Source organism: Micromys minutus (genome assembly GCF_963924665.1).
Source record: "Micromys minutus genome assembly, chromosome: 6".
In the NCBI taxonomy this organism is placed as follows: domain Eukaryota; kingdom Metazoa; phylum Chordata; class Mammalia; order Rodentia; family Muridae; genus Micromys; species Micromys minutus.
This window is the reverse complement of record NC_137975.1, coordinates 66,868,982-66,893,833: the sequence shown is the minus strand read 5'-3', so window position 1 is coordinate 66,893,833 and position 24,852 is coordinate 66,868,982. Positions and strand designations below refer to the sequence as shown.

At 38.9% G+C, this 24,852-nt stretch overlaps 1 pseudogene across 1 annotated transcript; it reads left to right on the top strand.

Moving 5' to 3' along the window:
- The first annotated feature begins 2,983 nt into the window (after nucleotides 1-2,983).
- LOC308422030 (small ribosomal subunit protein uS15-like) lies at nucleotides 2,984-19,407 on the top strand (annotated as a pseudogene). The gene is made up of 3 exons: nucleotides 2,984-3,076; nucleotides 3,654-3,741; nucleotides 18,905-19,407. The product of its transcript is annotated as a small ribosomal subunit protein uS15-like (transcript).
- The last annotated feature ends 5,445 nt before the right edge of the window (nucleotides 19,408-24,852 follow it).

Below are 24,852 nucleotides of genomic sequence, written 5' to 3'. Positions count from 1 at the left end.
TGCAGATAATACCAAAAACAAGAACTGCCTCTGTAGTGCACTGCCCTAATGATATACCACAACACAACCCCTATGCCTAAGACTCAGGGAATCCAATGGAAGAGTTAACAGAATCTAAGTCATAGATGACCGAGGTGTCTGATGCAAGATTGTGTTATCTGGATATGACAAAGAAGCTAGATGCATGGAATTGCAACAATGTGATTGTTTACGCAAGACCTCAACAATGACACCAGCAGTTGATATGCTACTGTTGATGAGGGAAAATTTCCAGGCGTCCCACCTCCAGTTGAATCTCTGCAAACAACTGAAGACTGCTGAAAGTATGCAAGTTAGTCCTCCCGAGGGATGACTCCCCTAATTGGTTGTTCAATACTGAGTGGTTATCCCTAAAATATATCCAATGCAGGTAATACTAAATGTATTTAGCAGGTTGTGCATATATATACCTACAACACAATGCCTCCCCATGCCTCTATGAGAGTGCGCCTCCCACCCCCTACTCCCTCTCAACTCACTGCCCTAGCAGTCCCCTATACTGGGGTATCGAGCTTCCGAAGAACCAAGGGCCCCCCTCCCATTTTTGCCAGATAAGGCAATCTTCTGCTACATATGTGGCTGGAGCCATGGGTCCTTTCATGCATACTCTTTGGTTGATGGTTAAGTCTCTGGGAGCTCTGGAGTATCTGGTTGGTTGATATTGTTGTTCTTCCTATGGGGTTGAATTCCTTAGAGGGGAAAAAGAGTATAGATTTGTAGGTGAAGGTGATCGGTGCTAGTGGGTCTCCCCATGTGTTTAGATTCTGGATAAAAGTCACACTCACTGTGGCTTTTCTGTATTTCACAAGGTATGGAGATGGTGTTTCTACTTTCAGGGGTGCAAAGAAAGTAAGGTAAACAGATCTGAAGGTGCTTGTGTGTGTGTGAACCTGCCTATCCACTTTAGGGAGGGTGTTTACAGGTGAGCAAGCTCAGGCAGGCTATGTACAGGGTTAGGATCTTGTGAAGAGGAAATTCCTAGCATATTCCCCAGACAAGAGGAATCTGCAGAATTGTGATGATAACTCTTGTGAATAATTGAAGTACTTATAAACCCATTTCCCTTTAAATAGATATTTGGAAAAAACTAAAAAGAAATATTTTACCTTTTGGTATAATTTTTCTATGAAGATCCTGATCATAAATTTCACTTCTTTTGTTCTCAATTTTACAGTAGTCTTATTAAGTAAAAATAAAATGTTCTTGTGAAAATAAACTTACTCCTAGCTTTTATTAGATACCTTAATGTCCTAGTTACTTTTCTAATGCTGTGGGGGAAAAAAAAACCACCATGACCAATGTTACTTTAAAAAAGCTTTTTTTTATGGGTTATGGTTTTAGAGGGTTTAGATTCCATAACTGTCATGAGGCTAGGGGGTATGGGAGCAGAAGGCTGGGCATGAAGGAACTGTGTGGTAGCTGAGAAATCACATGTAAAGTAAACCAAGGCAGAGAAAGGGAGAAACTGGTTATCATGTACGTCTTTTGAAACTCTAAAGCTTGTCCCCAGTGACACACCTTTTCCAACAAGGCCATACCTACTAATGTTTCTCAAACAGTGTCATCAGCTGTGGACCAAGTATTCAGACATGGAAGAATGCAAAAAATCAAAAAATGGTGTCAGACTCATACTGCACATCGCATGCTTTATTGCATGTTAATAAGGAAGATGAACTATGTCTTCAATCCTGAGCCCCACTTACATGCTACAGTTGTGTGTGTATTTTCACTTCTTCATCACTTTCATTTTATTAAGTTGATTATGCATATGTATAGATTTTTAGATAATTACCAAGGACTAAAGCTAGGAGTGGAAAGGAAAAGGAGAGCAAAAGGCTACACTTGAAGAACTTTATATAGCGACGTTTTGGCTACCTACTGGAAGAAGAGCTGAAAATTTCTTGGTCTAAACTATACTCAGGAATGACTGGGCTGAAGGAACTGCTAGGCACTAAAGGAAAACTGAAAGAAGCAGGTGACTTTCCTATCTCTTCCTGTGTGCAGGATATAGAGTTAAACCTATGTTTAATTTTGGTGTTTGTGAGGGAAGCTGAGAAACACCTACTTAGCTTTGGCAGAATGACTGCATTAAATAAACAGTTTCCAAACTCTTTATATCAATAGCTTGCAAGTTCATTGCTATGTGAGGCCAGAAAGGCACATTTCAGCAGCTCCTAAATATAAATCATTGATATCTAAATGGAAGACACAAAACAACAGCAACAAAATCCCAAACAAATGTGTTGTTTTCAACATGTGCTTTAGAAAAATGAACTGCAAGCTTTTCATTTACACTTTAGGAAAAACTCAAAATATTGATATCACATAGAACAGAGGCTGGTACAATAGAGCCTGCTGAGGAAACCTGGCCTGTTTTTAGGAAAAAGGTCTTACTGGAACACAGATATGTCCACATATTTTCATACTGTCTGTGGGTCCCTAGAGGCTACAATAGAAGTGTTTGGTAACTTTGGACTAAAGTCCAAACATGTACTATTAGACATTTTTATAGGAAATGTTTTTCCATTTATCTAATATAAGGTGAGGTCAATAATTGCATAAATATTCATCACTTCAGATAAGCATGATATACCTGATACCATCTTTTCTTCCTTTGATTTTTTAAGTTTGAGGGAACCTTGGGTATGTTTAGGCAGGAGTAGGTATCTAGAAACCCACTGTCACAAGATCTGGGGAACATCTTTGTGTGATTCAATCTGAGGAAGATATAATTACAAAACGAAATGCTTTAATCAGGGAGAAAATTCATTGCTGAGTATAGCTTTGCCTCAGTTATTTGAATTGTTTTACAATTCCACCTCCATCAAATTTATTCCCTTACCATCATAAAATCAGGAACGAACTATTCTCAATTATCTCATTAAAATTTCCCACCTTTCTGTGATAAACACAATAAAACCTAGAAGGTATCTCCTTGTGTACCATGCCATGCAGTGTTGACTTTGCCGAGCTTTTGGTGTTAGGGACTTTGGTGGCCAACATGACAGACAAAAGTGAAGAGTGGGAAGCCTATTTGGTGAAACTTAATTGGACATAAGTATCAATCATTGGAACTTGGTGGGGGTTGAAATATGAGAAAAGAAAAGAAATCTATGGAATAAAATTAGAGACAGAAAACCCTTGCAGATTTTGATGGTCCGTGACTATTACTCTAATGCAATTTCCCCTGAGTTTCTGAGATGTCCAAAAGGAAGAACCTAACCACACTGTAGTGCGATGAACTTTTGGAGATAAATTAAAATATTTTAAAACTTTAAAAAAAAGTATCCGATGGAATTAAAGTAATTGGAAATCAGAACATCTTTGGAGTTGGTAGGACAATGAGAGAATTTATCTCTAATTGGTTGGCACATTTATTCTTAAATAAAAGTGGTAGTTCCCAGAACCAAGTACTTCTCTCGGAAAGTTTGTAGTGGATCAATTCAAAAGCCCTGTTATCTTACTGTATATAATTTATATTATTGAGATCAAATCCCCAAATTTATATTATTACGAATGACTATTTGCTAAGAAAACAGACCAAAACAAATACAACAGTGTTGAAAACTCAGTGTGCAATGTCTGAAACTCACACATGGTTGTTTTTGCTCTAGAAGGCTAGGGATTTTACCACAACAGAGATTATGCCTTCACCAATAATGATCTCTTCAGGGACTCCAGTCTTGCCATGCAATATCAGGGGTAAGTTTTTCTCTCCATAATCTTTTCAAATTATGGGATCTCCACTACAACTGAGGCTTTAACTTCATGAGTGACCACCTGGTCCAAATTTAAGGATTCCAGTTCTTCCTCTTGATGCCAAGCCTCTACTCTTCTCCATTCCTCCTTCAGCCCTGAGTTTTCCACTGCAGCCGAGGCTGATCGTACCAGTGGCCTCTCTTTGCCTCTCACAGTGTGCCCCTATCCCTGTAGCTGTCATGCTGTCAAAACCAGTAATATGTAGGAAACATTTACAAATTTACTAAGTTTGGCACTGCCTAGCTTGAGATGAAGCTTTCATCTCTGTCAGACCTTTTTTTTTTTTTCATTTTCTTTCTTTTTCCTTTTTTTTTTGCTGACCCCAAGGAGGTAAATCACAAAAGATTTTGCCCCAGCGCTATTGATTTCATATTGCTTACAGCTTGTTTTTCAGCCTCAGACAACCAATCAGATACTGATTGTCCCTGTAAAGTGAAAGTTTCACTTTCAGTGGTTCTGGTCTCTTGTTAATCAGAGCTGGTTATTCAGCACTATATGTCCAAAAACTACATATATATAAGTCAAACCATTATGCAAATGGTCCTGATGAAGACATCCCAAAAGGAGCAAGTCAAAGGCAGTACTCTTCTATCATTGGTAACTGCATCAGTTACCAACTCCTGTCTCCAAGCTTCTGCCATGAGATTCGGCCCTGATTTATCTGGATGATAGTCAATGAGATGTGAGGTAAAACAAACTATTTCATCCCCAAGTTGATTTTGGTCATGGAATTATATTACATAAATAGAAACCCTAAATAAGATACTTTCGTGTCTAACCCTGGGCCAATTTCCCAAGTGTAGCATCATTTGAAGTATCTGCTCCACCCCACTTCAATCATTAATCAAGAAAATGCTCCACAGACTTGCCTACATGCCTAGCTTACGGAGTTTTCTTAATTGATGTTCCTTTCCAGATGACTCTAATGTGTCAAGTTGAAAAAAGCTAACCCCTGCAGCAGCACTGCGCCCAGATAGACCCTGTGTGCTTCCAGCTTACTTTCTCCTCTTTCTGCCTTTTACCTCTACTTTAACTACATTTGTTTTTGTTTCACTTGGGGTTTTGTAGGGTTCCCATTCTGATATTTTGGTAACATAACTAATCCTAAACCACGGCGACCATCTCAGCTCTCTACTAGACATCAGATTACTCAGATGAGTTCACTATGAATGAATCACCTCTGACACCCAGACTCCTTTCCCATCTAAAAATAATTATATGTATACCAAATGCCAAATTTGGGGATTCTGTAAAAATGTCATCACCAAATACAGTCTAGAACCATAGGGTCAGGTGAAATTTACTATAAAGGGAAAACTTGTACTTCACCAAGACCCGCTAGATCAAGTCTTTGGGGTGGATCCAATAGTCTGCTTTTTCTTTCTCTCTGCCCCAGACCAAGTGATACTGAAGCAATGCATAATCTTCTATTTGTCAATTCAGAATCTAGCTGATGGCATTTCCTTTATTAAAGAAAAAAATGAGGTTCTGGTCATTTTGATTCATCAGACTAAAGAATATGGTGGTTCAGCTATATTTTCAAAGAGTAATCTAAATACATACACCAGTGTGAGGAAGACTATCTGAACAAAGAAGAGAATGATTACAGTAGAGCTGTTGAAAGAATTATGACTGATACTTACGATTGTTCAGTATGGAACTATTGTTTAGTCAAAGTAATTCAAGAAAAGTCTGTTCGTTGGAACATACTGGGAACTGAGCGATCTAAGGATTTGAAAGCTACTGTTGCAGGAAGCCTTCAAGACAGGCAGGCATGCTAGTGAAATGTGATACCGCAAGACTGCATAGCTCTTACAAACCCTTGGAGAGGGAAGCTCCAGCAACTCAGCAGACTGAGAGGAATCGGTGGCAGAGGGCAGAGAAGGGGTGGGGGTAGGACACTTGCATTAGGCAGTTTACAAGCTGGGGAGCCAGCATCCCAGACAGCAACAGATCTATGGTCAGCTTGCGAACAATATCCATAAAAATATTTCTCAAGATGATAAATTTCTTATTTCACACACATGTGGCAAACAACTCATCAGCCTCATTGTCCCGGGATATGGGAAGCAATGGCATCCTCCACTAAGAATCCTGGCAGTGCCAGGAATACTAAGATGCATTAGAAATACTATCAGCCAAGTGTTTGCTTTCTGGAAGAATAATTGTATACAGAAGGGTGACCAGCTGTTCAGTTTCTCCCAGAGGATGTAGGCTTAAGTGGGAATACCAGAGAAGTATGCAGTGTAAGAGGATCCCATCTAGCAGGAAAATCTGGAGATTCAGTCGCTAGAGAGCATTACCATAGGAAGCTGAGAAATACCCTACCTATTTCACCCAAAGCACTTCACACATCTCTCAGAGAATCCCCCGAATATGTGCAAGCACTCTCCAGGGAAGCAGATGTGTAACAGTTTTTAGCCATAGATTGCCAAGATTTGCAGACTTGGAGTGTAAGGCAAACATCCTGCTGGATTAAATCATCCTCCTAAGGCCCCTCCTGGGACTTCCTAACAATCTAAATTACAGTGTGCGGCCAGGCTTCTTTGGATGGTTAAATGAGATGCTCCAGTTGATGGAGTTCATTTGACTTCTTTAACTACCAAGTTTTGGTCATTTCATTCCTTTTTAGGACTGCCACCAAGTTCTAATGATGGGTAGAAACTAGAGGAAAAACATGTTAGTTTTGTGGGCAGGCACCTCTGCTCTAGGAAGCAACTTCTAAAACCCAGTGGGCCAAGAGCACAGTTTGCAAAATGCAAAGGGTGAATGACATGTAATTAGGTTTCTGCCCAAAATATATAGGAAAGGTGGAGACAAGATTGATAGTCAAAATGTTATGTTTTCTTCTTCTTCTTCTTCTTCTTCTTCTTCTTCTTCTTCTTCTTCTTCTTCTTCTTCTTCTTCTTCTTCTTCTTCTTCTTCTTCTTCTTCTCTCCTCCTCCTCTTCCTTTTCCTCCTCTCCTCCATTTATTTTGAATATTCTCTGTATTTACATTTCAGATGCTATCCCCTTCCCCCAGTCCCATCCCCCCTCCCCCTCTGATTGCTTCCACGAAGGTGCTCCTGCTCCCAACAACTCTCTCCCCCCTCAGCCCCTTGGCATTCCCCCACACTGGAAAAAGAGCAAGCCTTCACTGGATGAAAGGCCTTTCCTCCAATGATGACAGAGACTGCCATTCTCTGCTACATATGCACCTGGAGCCATGGATCACTCCCTTTGAACTCAATGGTTGGTAATTTAGTCCCTGGGAGCTGTGGTGGATTTGGTTAGTTGACAATCTTGTTTTTCCCCTGGGGTTGCGGACCTTTTCAGCTCCTTCAGTCCTTTCTCTAGCTCCTTCATTGGGGTCTCTGTGTTCAGTCCGATGGTTAGCTGCAACCATCCTCCTCTGTATCAGTATATTTCTGGCAGAGCCTCTCAGAGGCATCCATATCAGGTTCTTGCCAGTAAGCACTACTTGGCATCAGCAATAGTGCTTGGGTTGGGTTTAGTGGCTGCATGTGGGATGGATCCCCTAGTGAGGCAGTCTCTGGATGATCTTTTCTCCAATCCCTGCTCCTCTATTTGTCCCTTTATGTCTCCCCATGAATGTGTTGTTCTTCCTTCTAAGAATGAGGTATCTACTTTCTGGCCTTTCTTCTCTTTGATCTTTATAAGTTCTGTGGATGTTTTCTTGGGTATTCTGAGCTTATAAGTGAGTACATACCATGAATGTTCTTTTGTGACTGGGTTACCTCACTCAGGATGATAGCTTCAAGATCCATCCATTTGCCTAGGAATCTCATGAAATCATTGTTTTTGTGAGCTGAGTAGTACTCCACTGTGTAAATGCACCACAAGTTCTGTATTTATTCCTCTGTTGAAAGACATCTGGGTTCTTTCCAGCTTCTGACTATTATAAATAAGGCTGCTATGAAAAGTGTTGAGCATATGCTTTTGTTAGATGTTGGAGCTTCTTTGGGGTATATGCCCAGGAGTGGTATAGCTGGGTCTTCAGGTACTATGTCTAATTTTCTGAGGATCCACAAGACTGATTTCCAGAGTGGTTGTACCAGTTTACAATACCACCAACAGTGGAGGAGTGTTCCTCCTTCTCCACACCCTCAAGAGCATCTGATGTCACCTGAATTTTTGATCCTAGCTATTCTGACTGGTGTGAGGTGGAATCTCAGGGTGGTTTTGATTTGCATTTTCCTGATAACTAGGGGTGTTGGAAATTTCTTTAGGTGCTTCTCAGCCATTTAATATTCCTCAGTTGAGAATTCTTTGTTTAGCTCTATACCCCATTTTAAAAATAGGATTATTTGATTCTCTCCTGCCTAACTTTCTGAGTTCTTTGTATATAATGGATACTAGCTCTCTATTAGATATCAGGTTGCTAAAGATCTTTTCCCAGGAAACTCTGGCAGTCACTCAAGCAAGATCAGAAGCAGGAACTATGGAGGAATGCTGCTTAAGGGCTTGTTCTTCAAAGATTGCTCTGCTTGCTTTTGCTACAAGTCAGGACTTCCTGCTTATGGATGGCATCACCTCCAACAGTGGACTGGGTGCTCCAATCAATCACTAATCAATAAAATGCCCAATAGATCAATCCAATGGACACAATTTCTTGGTTGGGGTTCTCTCTTTCAAAGTGACTTTAATTTGTATAAAGTTGACAAAACCCAACAAAACATGATGTGTAAATGTTTCTGCAGTCAGATAAAGATTTGTTACAGGCAGGAGGATAGGATGAGAGACCCATCAATTGGTAGACATTTGAGAGACGGGGCCACCTACCCATTTTCAATGTTTTTGACCCAGAATTGTTACTGTCTAAAGGAAATGGATGGATAAGAATGAAGCAGAGATTGAAGGAAAGTTCATCCAGAGTCTGGCACCAAACTGATGCCATGTTGTGCTTGCTGAGCAAGGCTTGCCTATAGAGCTAGCTAGGCAATGCTTGCTGGTCTGGCGTCTTCACTGATCTTTGCTTCCCTGAGATGCACAGCTGAGAACTTCTGGCTTTTCTTCTGGTCATTCCTACTGACTTATGCCCAGGGTGAGGCCTGGCTCACTGATAGATAGTGCCATCATTGCTGATTCATGTTTGCTATCCCATCTCTACTAAACTGGACTGCTGATGTATCTGTGAAGTATTTTCAAGTGGATTAAGATCCTGCTACAGACCTGTGAACTGAACTGAACTGCCTGTTATCAGACAATGCAGACAGGAGTTGCTCCCGAGAACCTATTTTTTTCTTATTGGATATTTTATGTATCTACATTTCAAATGTTATCTCCTTTCCCAGTTTCCTCCTCTCCCATTTCCCATCACCCTTGTTTTATAAGATGCTCCCCCTCCCACCCACATACTCCCATCTTAACACCCTGGCATACCCATACAGTGAGAAAACAAGCCTTCACAGGACCAAGGGCTTATCCTCCTATGATGCCAAATAATGCCCATCCTCTGCAACATATGTGGCTGGAGCCAAAGGCCGCCAACGTATTCTCATTTGTTTAGTCTCTGGGAACTCTGGGGGTTCTGGTTGGTTGATATTGTTGTTCTTTCTATGAGGAGGCAAACCCATTCAGTTACTTCAGTCCTTTCTCTAACTTCACTGGGATCCCTCAGTCTGATGGCTAGCTGCAAGCATCTTAATCTGAATAAGTATGGCTCTGGCACAGCTTTTCAGGAGATATCCATATCAGGCTCCTGTCAGCAAGCCCTTCTTAGCATCAGCAGCAGTGACTGGGTTTGGTGGCTGCATATGGGATGGATCTCCAGGTGGGACAGTCTCTAGATGGCCTTTCCTTCAGTCTCTGCTCCACTCTTTGTCCCTGTATTTCCTCCCATATTTTGTTTCTACCTTTATAAAGGACTGAAACATCCACATTTTGGTCTTCCTTCTTCTTGAGCTTCATAAGGTTTGTGAATTGTATCTTGATTATTCCAAGCTTTTGTGCTAATCCCCACTAATCAGTGAGTGCATACCATTTGTGTTCTTCACTGACTGGGCTACCTCACTCAGGAAGATATTTTCTAGTTCCATCCATTTCCTAAGAATTTCCTGAAGTCACTGTTTTTAATAGCTGAGTAAATGTACCACATTTTATGTATCAGTACCTCTGTTGAAGGACAGCTGGGTTCTTTCCAGCTTCTGGCTACTGTAAATAAAGCTGCTACGAACATAGTGGAGCATGTGTCCTTGTTATATGTTGGGGCTTCTTTTTAGTATGTGCCCAGGAGTGGTATAGTTGGGTCTACAAGTATATTTTTCTGAAGAACTGCCAAACTTATTTCCAGACTGGTTGTACTAGCTTGCAATCCTAAGAAGCTGTTTAAATAGGTCCACTACCTCAGTATCCTTTCTTTCTTACTACCTCTGGTGGGTGGTAAGCCCAAAGGGAGGTTAAAGCATTTAAGAACCATCATTAAAAACAGGTTGTGAAAAAAATTAAAGTTCTATTTTGTTTTTGTCTGTGAAAAAATTCTTGAGGATTTTGATTGAGACTTTTATAGATTTCCTTTAGAAAAATGGTCATTTTTATCATATTGATTGTGTAAATTCATAAGCACGAGAAGTTTTTCATCTTCTAGTGTTTTTTTAATATCTACTTTCAATTTCTTAAATTTTTCATGTAGTAGTAGTTCATACTCCTGGCTATTCCTAGGTATGTTAGTTTTGATAGCCACGGTTTCATCTATTTCTTTTTCAGTATATTTGACAGTGGAACATAGAAACACTACTGATTTCTCTGTGCTAATTTTGGATCCTGCTACTTTGCTGAAAATGTTTCTCAGGGCTAAGAGATTTTTGATGGAATCATTAGGTATTTTATATATAAGATCATACCAGTTCCAAAAAGCAATAGACTGACTTTTTTTTTTATTGGTATAGCTTTGGTTTCCTTGGGTCTTTGCTCTAGCTAAGACTTCAAGAACTGCATTGAATAAAATGGAGAGAGTGACATCTTTGTCATATTCCTGACCTAAGGTCCAATGCTTTCAGCTTGTTTTAATTTAGAAAAGTGTTCAGTATAAGTTTGTAATGAATAGTAATTATCACGTCAAGGAATATTCCTTCCATTCCTATTCTCTCTTTGATTTTTTTATCGTTAAGAAATGTCAGATGCTGTCAAAGTCATTTTCCGTATTAATTGAAATGATCCTGTGATTTCCTTCCTTAAGCATATGTATATGCTAAATTCTGTTTATGGATCTGTGTGTGTTAAGCCAGCTCTGCATTTCCTAGTAGGAAACCAACCAGGTTATGATCTATGATTTTTAAAAATATGGATTTTAAATTTAGGTTTAAAGTGTTTTATTGAGAACTTTTATATCTATATTCACCAGGGAGATTTGTCCTTAATTTCCTTTTCTCTGATCGTTACATGATTTTAGAATAAAACGGGCTTTAAAAAAGTTTAGAACCAGTGCTTCTTTCATATTTTGAAAAGTAATTTGAACAATATTGGTATAAATTTTCTTTGAAGGTAGGATAGATCAGTGAAGTCATCTAATTCTGTTTTGTTTTTATTGTTTCTGTAAGAGAATTTTACTACTGATTCAAATTTAGTTTTGGTTGTAAGTGTTGAAATTATTATTTTATGTTGGTTCATTTATAGTAGGCTTAGTAGCATCTAAAATATTATTCATTTTTAGATTATTTTTTAATTTATTGGAATATAGGTTCTTAAGATACTAATGATTTTTGGATTTCATTAGGATCCCTTCTAAAAATATTTTTAAAAATTATGTTCATATATATTTATGCTTATGTGAATATATACCACAAGTATTCTGGTTTTTTTGGAGCCAGAAAGAATCAGATGCCTTGGATCTGGAGTTATAGGCTTTTGTGAGGCACTGGGCTTGAGAACTGAACAAACTTGGGTCCTCTAGAAGAGCAGAGAGTGCTCTAACTTCTGAGGCATTGATTCAGGCTGTATAGCTGTTCTGTCTTCTTTTTCTTTGATTTTATTAGCTTGGGTCTTCCCTCATTCCTCATCTACTACTTTTAGGATTGTTTTCTTCTCATTTTTTCAAGATCATAATGTGCATCATTAAATTATTTACTTCAGATCTCCCAAACTTATTGATGTGAGCATTTAGAGATACAAATGTTCCTCTTAGGACTACATTCATTAAGTTCCAAAGATTTTGGTATGTGGTGTTTACATTTCCATTTATATTTGGGGATTATTTGGGCTTTTGTTGATGATAAATAAGTTATCTCTTCTATAATTATTTTCTTCTGACATTGGTGTTGTCAGAGTTTAGGAAGGCTGGAACATCTAAAAATGCCAGGAAAAGGAAGAGGAGCTCATGCTGAGGGGTGTCTGGTACAATAACTGCAGAGGCTCTTGAGGACTGCCTGGAGTTTGGAAGCCCAGGCCACTTTGGAGCAGTCTAGGATGCAGGTTCCAATGAACATCTGGGACTGGCACACTCAGGAAGATTTAGAGTATAATGAAGTTGACTGAAAATCTACTGGGACAGATATAGACTCGGGACTGAAGATAAAGTTAAGGAATTTAGGAGTTTCATCTGTAAGCCACATTTACCATTGAAGAAACTGGGAAGGGCTAAGCACTGTTTTAGCAATTAAATGAAAATCACATGGCAACCATTGTGCAGTATTGTTGCAACCAAAACACCAAAAGATAATAATGATAATATGGAGTAGTAGGTTCATAGGAAGCACAAGAATTTAAAATAAATATTTGTTTTATCTATGTCCAATCCATGGACATTTTCCTTTTTGTTTCTTGTAGCTCCTGACCTCTTTCCTAGCTTTTCCATGTCCAGGGTTGCCTCCATATGATCTCTTTATTTCTTCTACTTCCATTATTAGGTCTTAGGCCACTTTGTTCAATCCCTTCACCTATTTGATTGTGTTTTACTGGATTCCTTTAAGGGATTTATTTGTTTCCTATTTAAGGGTTTCTATCTTTTACTTTGTGTTTTCATGTATTTCTTTCACTGAACTATTTGTATACTCCTTAAAGGACTCTATTATCTTCATGAGATAAGAGTTTAGGTCGGCATCATGGTGTTCAGGTGTGTTGGGGTATCAAGGACTTGCTGTGGTGGAAGAACTGGATTCTGATGGTACCAAAGTAGATTGGCTTCTATTGCTTATGGTCTTACACTTGCCTCTCACCATCTGGTTATCTCTGGTATTAACCGGCCTGGGTTTCTCTGTCTGGAGCTTGCTCCCTGTGTCCCTGGGTTGCTGCAGGTTTCCTGGGAGACCTGTTTCTCTGGCTGCAACAGATTCCCCGGGAGGCCTTCAGACTATAGGGTTTGTTGCGCTGGGTACAGCAGATCTCCTGGGAGGCCTTCAGACTGTGGGGTCTTCAGAAGAGTGGATAGGCTGATGATCTGCCCTGGCAGAAGGCACTGGCCAGATGGGGAAGCATTTTACTTTTGCTGAAATAAAACTTGAAATACCAAAAGCATCATTAGGTCAGGAAGAAAAATTCCCTTTTCCTAACATACAAAGGTGTCTTAGGGTTTTATTGCTGTGAAAAGACATCATGCCCGAAGCAACTTTTATAAAAGAAAACATTTAATTGGGGTGGCTTGCAGCTCCAGAGGTTTGGTCCATCATCATCCTGGTAAGGAGCATGACAGTGTGCAAGCAGTCATTAATGTTGGAGGAGCCAAGAGTTCTATGCCTTGATCTGCAGGGAGCAGAAGGGGACTATTTTCCACAGTCAGCCAGGAGGAGACTTTGACTTCACACTGGGCAGAGCTTAGGCATAAGAGACCTCAAAACCCTTTCCTATAGTGACATACTTCCTCCAACAAGGCTGCACCTACCAGAACAAAGCCACAGCCCCTAATCATGCCATTCCTTATGGGTTAAGCATTCGAACACAAGAGTCTATGAGGAGGGCAAACCTATTCAAAACACCACACCTAGCTTCCCTAGGTTGTAAATCTAACATTTTCATAGGCTCTCCTAAATGTGCATCAGGAAGTAGAGAGGATTTAAAATTAAATTATTATATACCTCATCCTATGCTTCATGGTCATTTTCAGGCAATGGAGGATACGTATCTAAAGAAGGCTCCAGTAAGGAAGCTGAAGGAGTTGTTACTAGCATAATTTTCTGTGACACTGTTTCAACTTCCAATTTTATCTGAATGAGAAAAAAAAAACCTTTTTTCCTTGTTTTACCAATTTTAAGTTTTGATCATCAAGATTATATTTATTCAAGGTGTTTGCCATTTTTTTCTGCATGATTAACACCCTCCTTCCCTTTCTTAAGCATTTTGAATCTAAATTAAATCCCAGGTAACCAAAAATTGAACAGTGGTCTTTCTTCTTTATCTATATGGCTTTTTAATATTGTTTCAGACAATGTTACATACTTTGTCTAGAGTTCCTTATTTCAGAAACCAGGACTCCATTTCTAAACAAGTTACAAGCAATCTAATAGTTATGATTTTAATACTTGTTCTTTTGCTTTTATAACAATAATGATTTTTAAAATTACGTACAAGTTTAACATAAGGAAAAATTTCCCCAGGTTTCTACCTCATGATTCTCACCTTCTGTTACTATCCTCACTCTCTTATTTCATACCAAATTCAGGTCCCTGATTGGGAGCCATTTGTTTACTACTCTAGAGGCAGCGGAACACTGGTAGAATAGAGCTGATAAAGAAGGTAGACTAAAGTCTCTTGCAATAGCCAAGTTTATTCAGAGCATCAGACAATTTATACTCTGAGGGCTAAAAGGAGTCACATGAATAAAGTATACAGTCATAAGGGAAAGCCACATGTGATGGGCAAGCTGCAGGTGTCAGAAAAACTTCATGTGGAGGACAAGCAACATGAAGCAAAACCATGTTTTTTCATTAATGCATGTAAATAAATAACAATCTGTAATGAATAGTCTGATGTAAACTCACTCCTATCCACTATAACTTGGAGGAGGACAAAAACACCCTCCAAGAATAATTGTGTGTTTTAAAGAAACTGAGGTCACAAACATATTCACAAACTCTGAAGCACCAAATTTTATGAAATCATGGAATTGGAACTAAAGCTACACCCCCCCCCCCCCAAATAATAGGTGATTTACATTCATTTACTACAATAGATAGGTCAACTGGATAAAAAGTAAAAAGAGAAATCTCAGAATAAAATGATATTTTATATCAAATGGCCTAACATATATCTACAGAATATTTCGCCCAAATGACAAACAATATACATTCTACTCAGCATCCCATGGAAGGTTCTTTAAAATAGGACATAAATCTAAACAACTACAGAAAAAATTGAAATAACTCCCATTTCTAGTCTATGACTTTTGATCAGAGAATTGAAGCCATTGATATTTAGAGTTATCATGGAAAAATGTGTAGATTACAGTCATTCTGATGTTATTTTTGTTGTCTTATGTTCTTAGTTGTTGTTTCATCCTTACAACTTGATCAGACTGATTATTTTATAACACTAAAGACCACCTACTTGGGGACTGCACCAATAACAGAGGACTGGACCCTCTCACATCAAGTGTTGATTGAGAAAATGCCTCATACTTGACTACAGGCCAATCTTCTCTCAATTTGTCATTCCCTCTTCTGTGAAAACTCTAGATTTAGTCAAGTTGGCAAAAAAGTAACCAACAAAAATGGAATATTCGAGAACCCCATAATTATCCTGTTGAATTAATTTGTACCTTGAGATCTAGTAGTTTTTGTTTTATTAAATTAAATACATCTGTGTTTGTTGCATAATCCTGTCTTGATGGATTGTTTCCTTCATGAATATAAAGTGGCCTCTTTTTGTATTGTTGATATCTATTTTCTCAAATAGTAGACTAGCCATACCAGATTGTTTCCTAGTTCCATTTGCTTAGAATCTGTGTCCCAAGAGGTGTTTACCCTTATAATATAGTATGCTTCTTGGAGACACAAAATAATTCTATATTCTAATTCAATCTGTTAAGTCAGTGTCTTTTTATTAGGGAGCTAAGATCATGAATATCTAAAGTAGATGTAAGATATAATTCTGCCATTTCCATGATTGTGTGATGTATTAATAAGCATCTGAAGATTTCTCGTCATTATTTTCTCATTATAGTGTTGGTGATTTTATCCTCTTCTGTGCCAAGTATTTCTTTCAATATCCTCTGTGGAGCTGATCTAGTGGTCAAAGAAAAGCGGTTGTCATGGAGGAACTGCTTAGTTCATATTGAGCCAAAATGTGTGCATGAGTTCAATTTGAGCAGCCTCTCAGGATTGGAAAGAGGAACAAGCGATGGGGCAGGAAGGAGTTCCTACTTGAGTTGATCTGGGTTACAAGTTATGGCTTCGTATTAGTTGACTTGTCGGAAAAAGAGTTGCAAGTCGTAAGGCAGGATGGACTGGGTTACCTAGGCTGAGCTGATCCAAGCTGGGTCCTGAGACTGGAAAGACTTCCTTATGTGATCCAAGTGAGCTGCTGAAGAGTGTGATGGAACAGGCTCAGGACAGAAGAGGGCTGTGGAAGAAATGCAAGCAAATTTCAGTGAAAGCTGAAAGAAGAGCAAGAATAATAAAATGATCTAGAAAATAACCGTAGAGTTTAAAAAATGAAGCTGGACACAAAGCAGCAATATTAGACATGTCGATATAATGTGCTACAATAAGCAGAATCTCTGACCAAAATTAACTGTTAAATATAATTTTAAATAAAATGGTTAGTTCATAAGATAATATTAAAACATTTAGATAAATGTTCACCATATGATGTACTTTTGTTAACATGTTAACACGAAAAGGAGAAATGTGCTGCCAATCACACACTGACACAATGTCTTTTAATTTTAGAATCTTAACTTTTACTAAAGGAGCTCATTTTGCTTAGATATGGATGGTTTTTTACTACATAGCATTTTGGAGCATACACAAAACATCATATAAATACAATGAACAGTTAACATATCTCTTACTCTTTAAGTAGTATTTAAAATTTCTGAATTATTTTAAACTCAGGGTCATTAATGTATTTGTGTTTCTAATGAAATATCTCAACAGCAAAGCTGTTAAATTTAACTGTTTGTCGCTTAATAAGAAAATATGGCATTGAGTCAGTCCATCACTAAAGTCCATTTGTTTCAAAGATGATGCAGGGTATGAAAGGGAGATATACCTTAATAAAACATTCAAATAATGGATACATACACTCCTTTATTGGAGAAAAACATTTTGAAGAGAATCATTGCATCCAATATAGACTCAACTTTGGGAATAGAAAATATGACCTTAAAGTTTTGATTAAAGAGTCTCATTTTCAAAGACTCAATGTGTTGTATATGATGTAGGCATTTCAGAGTGAAACTAGGATTGCCAGAGTTTGGATTTCCTTCCCAGTTACTTCATAATTCCTCCAGGATTATCTATGGATGGCCTCTCTGAAGGTCAATGTAGTGTCCATTTCAGAGGGGTGTCTTGAAGATTAACTTCCATCAAAAATGTTTCAGCAGTAAAACACAGTTACTGAGGATTGTACATTGTACAGCAGTTAATAACAAATTCTATGTCCACAAAGTCATTATCTGTCTGTCTGAAAAAAAGAAAAAGTATGGCTGATTCCTGAAATAAAGATTTCATGGCAGTAGGCACAATCTACTTTCAAGTATCTGTCAAGAGATGATAAGAAATACCATGAGCCCTGCGGTTACCTGAAGAGTATTTCCAGGATGCAGATAGGGGACCCCAAAGAGACTCCATTGTTTCCCTAGAGCTGAGTTGGTAGAAATAAATTTATTGGAGGCCCAATTGTAGAAGATAAAGGACTGAAGAAGTTAAAGTTGCACCGACAGACAGTTCTGATGGTAGCTAGAAACTCCACATTTATCTTACCAAAGTATGAGCCAGTATATGACTCAAGAAAGATGCCTGAAATTAGGGAGATCTACTCAACAAATTAGATATGATAAGTTTTGGAGTTTAAACAGAGCTTGAACTTTCAGTTTCAAAGAACCAAACCAGAAAATCTTACAAATCTTGAGACATCAGACTGAATTCTCAAATGCCTACATCTCCGTCACAGAAAAGATGTGAATTCAGATGTTGCTGCCTGCTCTAGCCTAAATGAAATTAGGAAGGAATATCTAAGCTTGAAGAGTGTATCTGATTAAATATTTTGCCCATTTCTTTTTTAGTTTGAACTTTTCTCCCTACTTCTGAGTTTTTCAGAGTTCTTTAGATTTTCTTGATTCTGGGTCTTAATCAGACATGTGATTTGTATGTGGCTTTTCCCCAGTGTGTTTCATATTTCATTCTCTAGACAGTTTTTGCAAAGGCCGAAAGTTCTTATCTTAATACATTTCAACTTGTCAGTTCATAGGCACAAATATTCATTGTATCTTATTTGTAATTGTCAAAAGCCATAAATAATGCAAATGTTGTTAGCAGGTTTATATATAGCTAAATCCTGATATATTCATATAGTAGACTACTTCAGTAATGCAATGAAAGGATATAATTACATACGCAACGTGCATACATTTCAAAATAATGATGCAACGTGAAGAAAGCCAGGCTTCCCTCTCCTCCAACAGAAAGCATATGCAGGATGTGATTTCATTTATGTATAACTCCAGAAAATATAAGCTAGCATGAAGTGACAAGAAGCAGAGCTGTGTCCTGGGAAGAGAGATTGGATACGGGAGCAGACTTCAGCCATAAACATTCGACATACGCCTGTGCTACAAGGTGGTAGATATTTTTGTGCTCTCTGTGCCGATGATTTCATAACGACATTTCATGAAGATTTGTATATATTTAAAACCAAACCATGTGCTATAACTATATATGTGCTGTTTATTGCACGTGGACAATACCCCAATTAAGCTCTGAGATCAGTTATTTAGACAGTCTAAACATAAAAGTCAGATCCAAAGAACAATGAAGAATCAGGCTAACCTCAGATTCTCCACAGCCATAGTTATATTATTTTCTTAGTTGTTTCATGAAAGAAACTGACAGACTTTTAAAGTGTTTAAGCACCCCGAGTACACAGCCTCAATGAAGAGTCCTTTGAAAGAATAAATAAAAATTTACAAATAACCATTGGTATGAGATCTTGTACACATGGGGCATATATCCTAAGGCCCTGACGATCTGTTCCTTCGCCATCGTGGGTCCCATGCACGACCCTCCCCCGTGAAGGGCCTGTCCCAGTCGGCGCTGTCCTACCATAGCATCCCCCCATGACTGTAGTTGACGTCCGAGGACGTGAAGGAACAAATTTTCAAGCTGGCCAAGAAAGGCAGGACTCCCAGATAAGTGTGCTCCTGAGGGACTCACATGGCGTGGCACAGGTCCATTTTGTTACTGGAAATAAAATCTTGAGAATCCTTAAGTCCAAAGGCCTTGCCCCTGATCTCCCTGAGGATCTCTACCATTTGGTTAAGAAAGCAGTTGCTGTCCGAAAGCATCTCAAGAGGAGCAGAAAGGATAAGGATGCTAAATTCCGCCGGATTCTGACAGAGCGCAGAATTCACCAGTTGGACTAAGCGGGTGCTTCCACCCAACTGGTAGTATGAGTCGTCCACAGCCTCTGCTCTAGCGGCAAAAGTGCCGTTGTGTATACAAGCAATAAAATCACTTTGAGTTAAAAAGAAAAGTAGAGTTTCTAATGATAGTACATTTCTCCTACGAAAAAACAAAATAAAAACTCCAAACACAAAACCTTACTGGGTCTCCAAAAAGTGTTTCTGGAGAAGATACTCATACAAATGAGGTCCCCCCTCACAGGGAGCTTTAGCTAGAAAGGAACCATATCAATAAAACTCAGTTCAAGTATGTTAACGCCTCACAGAGTCACACTTGTTAGAGCAAAGACCAGTCATAGCCTAACCAGTTATATTTGAACTATTGGATCCTAAAATGAAGCTGGTATTATTTAATCATATAATCGGAGAAAGCGAGAATACTGTCCCACCTGCGTAGATACTAAAGGTACACGCACAAGTTTCCGAATAGCTCACTTCTTTTTTAAAAACTTCCATTGGGTTTATTGGTTTCTTCCTGGACAAAGTCCAAATACATCTGCGTCTAAGGTAAAGTCCTTGCCTCTGCTCGTCCCAGTCTGTCGGCCTGTTTTCTGCATGATCTTTCTAGTCATGGTGAAGGATTTCCAAATTTCATATGTGCCGGATCATCTGTTCCTATACCTGTGTCATTTCCCTCTTCAACAATACCATCAGTCCTTAATAAATCTCTACAGAAATGATATCACGGATCTGAAAGTCTAGTATCCTAAACCAGTGTCCGTTTCTGCACTGCTGGGCAACATATATGGTGAGAGAGAGAGAGAGAGAGAGAGAGAGAGAGAGAGAGAGAGAGAGAGAGAGAGAGAGAGAGAGAGAGAGAGAGAGAGAGAGAGAGAGAGAGAACTGCTGGGAAGGGGGGTGTTTACCAGTAGGGTGCTGACTGATTGGCTGGCACATGAAACATGTTATAGTTTATCATAAAGTCTGAAATAGGACTTTGTAAATAAAGGCTTAACTTACAATTTAACATTTGCAAGGGACGTAATGCATCTGAACCAGGAAAGTCAGGGAAAACCAAAATTTAGTACTTACTGCATGAATGCTTGTGCTTTTTGATTATAATTTTATTAAAAGTACATAACGCTTTAGAATGAAACACTCAAACAGTTGCAGTCCTTGAAGCTGCTTGAAAACGACGGCCTTACAGTCGAGGAGCAGGCTGAAACTGGAGTCAATGGGCATTCGGGGAACTGAGTGGGGTTGCTTGATTGAAACCCGGGTCTTTCCGGTTTTCAAGCTCTGTGCTCTTTCCATTACATCACTGCTCCCCGGCCTTGCAGACTCGCCCCGAGGAGTTACAGTCAGGCGTTTGAACAGCCCAGGATCTCTAATTAACAGACCAGAAAACGCACCGGAGGAGGCAGAGAGCTGAGCCAGACTACCCCAGTCTACAGGCTCCACACGCTGGTGAGGCATGCCAAGCCTGGGCAAGACAACCTTCCAGGGAAACGTTCCGCGAGGCCACAATTAACTAGGGTTGGGCAGCTTAACAGTGATAAGCAAGGGCAGGTATTTGACCTCATCCAATTACTTTCAAGAACGGCCAGTATCAAATGCATTTCTGAGGTACCTTCAGTTCAATAGAAGCAGATCACTTCTAAATGAAGTGATTGTACACAGGCTTAGAGGAAATCTGAGCCACTGCCAAACCTCAGGAGGATAATAGGCATCTCAGTGCAGCCACTGGAGCTATGTAAGGCTAATGCACAGATGCTGTAGGCTTGAGTCTGGCTAAAAACACACAGAGGTTGCACGGTATATTAAACTCACTGAATTTTACAGCTAACATCTGGCCTTAAAAGACAGCTGTGGTCAGATTTAGCAAAAGGCTCCAGTGGAGAACACTAGAGTCAAATGTTTGGGCCTCTCCCCTATGGACTAAAGCAGCGTGTTCATCCGTCCGTCTGCACTGGGACCGATGGTTACTAGTTTCATTTTACTCCGGGCAAGAATAAGCTTCACAAAGCATCTCACAGGAGTCTTACTCACGAAGCACGATCTTTTCTGTTTGAGAAATGTGTGTTTTCGTTTTAAAGAAAATTGTGGGTTCTAAATCTTTTCTTCATTCATGAGAATTTCATACATGTACATATAAACAAGAAATATCACATCTCTCCTACTGTTCCTTTTTAGCACCCTACCATGTCCCCCTACAGTGCTTCCCCCCACTTCATGTTCTTTTTAATTTTATTTTATTAAAACTAAGTCCAGTTAGGACTGCCCATATATGCATCCACTGGTGCATCCTGAAAAGGTAACCATTCTCCACTTTCCCACACTCCAAAAAGACACAGCTCTAACTCCTCGGTAAAGGGTGGGGACTGCACTTTTTCTCTAGCATCCTTCAGGTTTAGATCAGGGTGGTTTTATAGGCAGGCAATGGTGGATACAAAGGAGAAAAAGACGATGAATGGTCTTCATTCCCATTCATCCCAGTTTCCAGAGCTTCAAGATGTTTGAATAAAAGTGCCCTTTAAAAGCATTCGCTTGGCACAAATATAAATTCATAGCATACTGTATGTAGGCAGACAGTTGATGATTTTTATGTTTGGGGGAGAGAACAGTGGTTCATACTGTGTTTTGTACTTTGCATTCTGTCTCTAATCTCTCAGAAAACACAACATGGATTGAATGTGATTCCAAAGAGTATAAGGAAAACTCTTAAGCTTGCACCCTCTTCCCGAATTTGAAGCTTGTTGAATTTCCCCAGCCACATCCGAAATGAATCAAGATGGTTAACAGCTGCTTCCCTTATTAGAAAAATTCTCATTTTAACTATAAGTAAACACTTTGTCCAGGGAAAGAGTACAAATCCTAACAACCCGAATTGCTTGTGTTTCCTGAGCAACTTAGACATCATGCCGGAAGACAATTCTCCACAACCTTGCCTATAGGAGTCTAATGGAGTCAACATTTTTTTCAATTAATATTCTGTCTTCCTAGATTAGTCTAAGTTTTTCCAAGTTGTACAACCAGATTAAAAGAAATCTTCCATAAAGCCTGAACAGCAAAACTCTGTGGAGCATTAGTATGAGGTTGATGTGACTCATTCCTTTCCAGAATAGCAAAAAGAACTAAATAGATAGAAAAGAGAAATGACTTGCTTTCAAATTCTGGTCTGAGGTAAGAAAGATGCCTCTGCTGCCTGAAATTTATAAAAAAGTTTATTTGTGGCTCATTTTACATGTGGATATGCTATCTCAAGTGCATAGAGAAGTTCATGCACCAACTTACATGAGACATACTGCCTCAACTTGACAGTAGAAAATGGTCCTATATTTAAAATTTTTTAATTAATTTTTATTATTGAAATTATAATTATATTATTTCCCCCATTGACCTTCTCCTTTCAAACATTCCCATATACTCCCTTGTTCTCATTCAAATTTATTGCCCCCTTTTCATTATTTTTGCTAATGCATATATATGTTTATACAAATATACATACATATACACATACATATAAATTGCTTAAATATAAACATCTCAGTCTGTGTAATGTTACTTACATGTATGTTTTAAGGACTGACCTTTAGTATCAGATAGACAATTAGTATGTTTTTCCCTGATGAAAGTATTTTCCCCACTCTCAATATTATTTAGTCACCCATGAGTTAGTTAGTTAGTTAGTTTGTTTATTTATTTGTGTGTGTGTGTGAGGGGTGTGTGTGTGTGTGTGTGTGTGTGTTTAGGTTTGAGGCATCATGGTCTTTCTCCCATATAGTTGGCTTGTCTATTCTTACTCTTCTTCACTTGTATTTAGGGAGCCACATAGGTAATATTTTCTAAATGTAGCCTTATACATTACTAGACACTAAACTTTTTGACTCTCTGGCTCTTGCAGTCTTTTCCCTGAACCTTAGCTATAGGGCTTGTTCTGCAGATGTGTTCATATGAACTGCACCCCACAAATATTTTCTGTAATGGTCTTTTGTCTGTGGCAAAGAGAAGGTGCTTTGATGAGGGGTTAAGACTACATTCATCTCTGTGTATAAGGGCACATATTTAGAATGTAGATTGGGATCGTGCTGATGTACTGAAGTGGTGGTTGTATGTTCTAATTCAACATCTATAATTTCACCAGCCTTGGTTAGTTGGCTAGGTTTCCAATGTCAGACATGATTTCCCTCTTGATGAGCAGGTCATAAGTCCAGTTAGAGAGCTGTTGGTTACCACCAAAATGTGTGTGCCACTACTGCACCCTTAGAGTTACCATGGCATGCTGGATGTTGTTGTGGTTTCTAGGTATCAATACTTGGTAAGTCTTCCTTCCTTGCATGGTGCCTTCTTGTAGCATGGAAGGTAGGACAGAGAGGAGGGATTCAGATCCACTGTAGCTTAGTGACCTCTTGGCCCTGTTTTTGAAGTGAATAATGTCTTCAGCAATAGGTGTTTGACTTCCACTGTGGAAGGCGACCAAAGGCAATAGCAGTATCTGGAACATTTTGTGAGTCTCTTGAACCACCCTAAAATTCAACTCAGTCAGGGCTTTTCATTTTCGTGATGGAGTCTTTTACTCTAGAAAGGAGTGTTGTCATCCTAGACGAGAAAATTTTATTTAAACTATATATGTGTATTTACCCACAGACTTATGTGAGGTATAGGCTTTTAACATGAGTAGTTCATAACCATTCCTTATAAATTTTTGTGACATTCATAATGTTATTTTTACCCCTTTTCTTTCTTCTATACTTTCCTTTCCCTCACTCCTAATTATGCCCTCCATGTTTTTATTTCCTTGACCAGATCTCTTATTCTTTGCTAGTCTTCCTTTTATTGATCCTCCTGCCTTCTATCCCACCAACGGTCACCCTTTAAGTTCCTGAGTTCCTCAATTACTCCAGGATTTGAACCCATATCTGAAGATTTAGAGTCTGGAGCCTTATATGAGAAATGTTTGTCTTTCTAGGTCTGGGATGCTTCACTCTACAGTATTATCTCTAGTTCCATCCACTTTCCTATGAAGTTCATGATTTCATTTTTCTGTAGAGTTGAATCACATCCCACCGTGTGTATGCACCATATTTTCATTATCCATTCACCAGTTGAAGGACATGTAGTGTTTTCCACTTCTTAGCTGTTATGAACTGAGTAGCCATGAATTGCTTAGCAAGTATCTATGGGCTAGGATGTTGGATTTTGTGGACATATGGTAAGGAATAGCATAACTGGGTCAAATGGTGGATTTACTTTTAGATTTTTGAAAAATTCCTCGTACCGATTACATGGTGGCTGCACCAACACAAAATCCCACCAACAGTAAACGAGAGCCCTTTGCCCCACCTGCAGCATTTGCTGTTCATTATTTTGCTGATCTTGGTCATCCTGACTGCAGGAAGGGGAAATCTCAAAATTATTTGATTTCCATGTCCCTAATTGCTTGAGAAGATAAACATTTAAAAAAAAATCTTTGTCATTTTTTCCTCCTTTTGATAAGTCTACATTCAGGCCCCAAAACAATGTTTTAGATTGGTCTTCTGTTTTTTTTAACGATCTGTTTTTA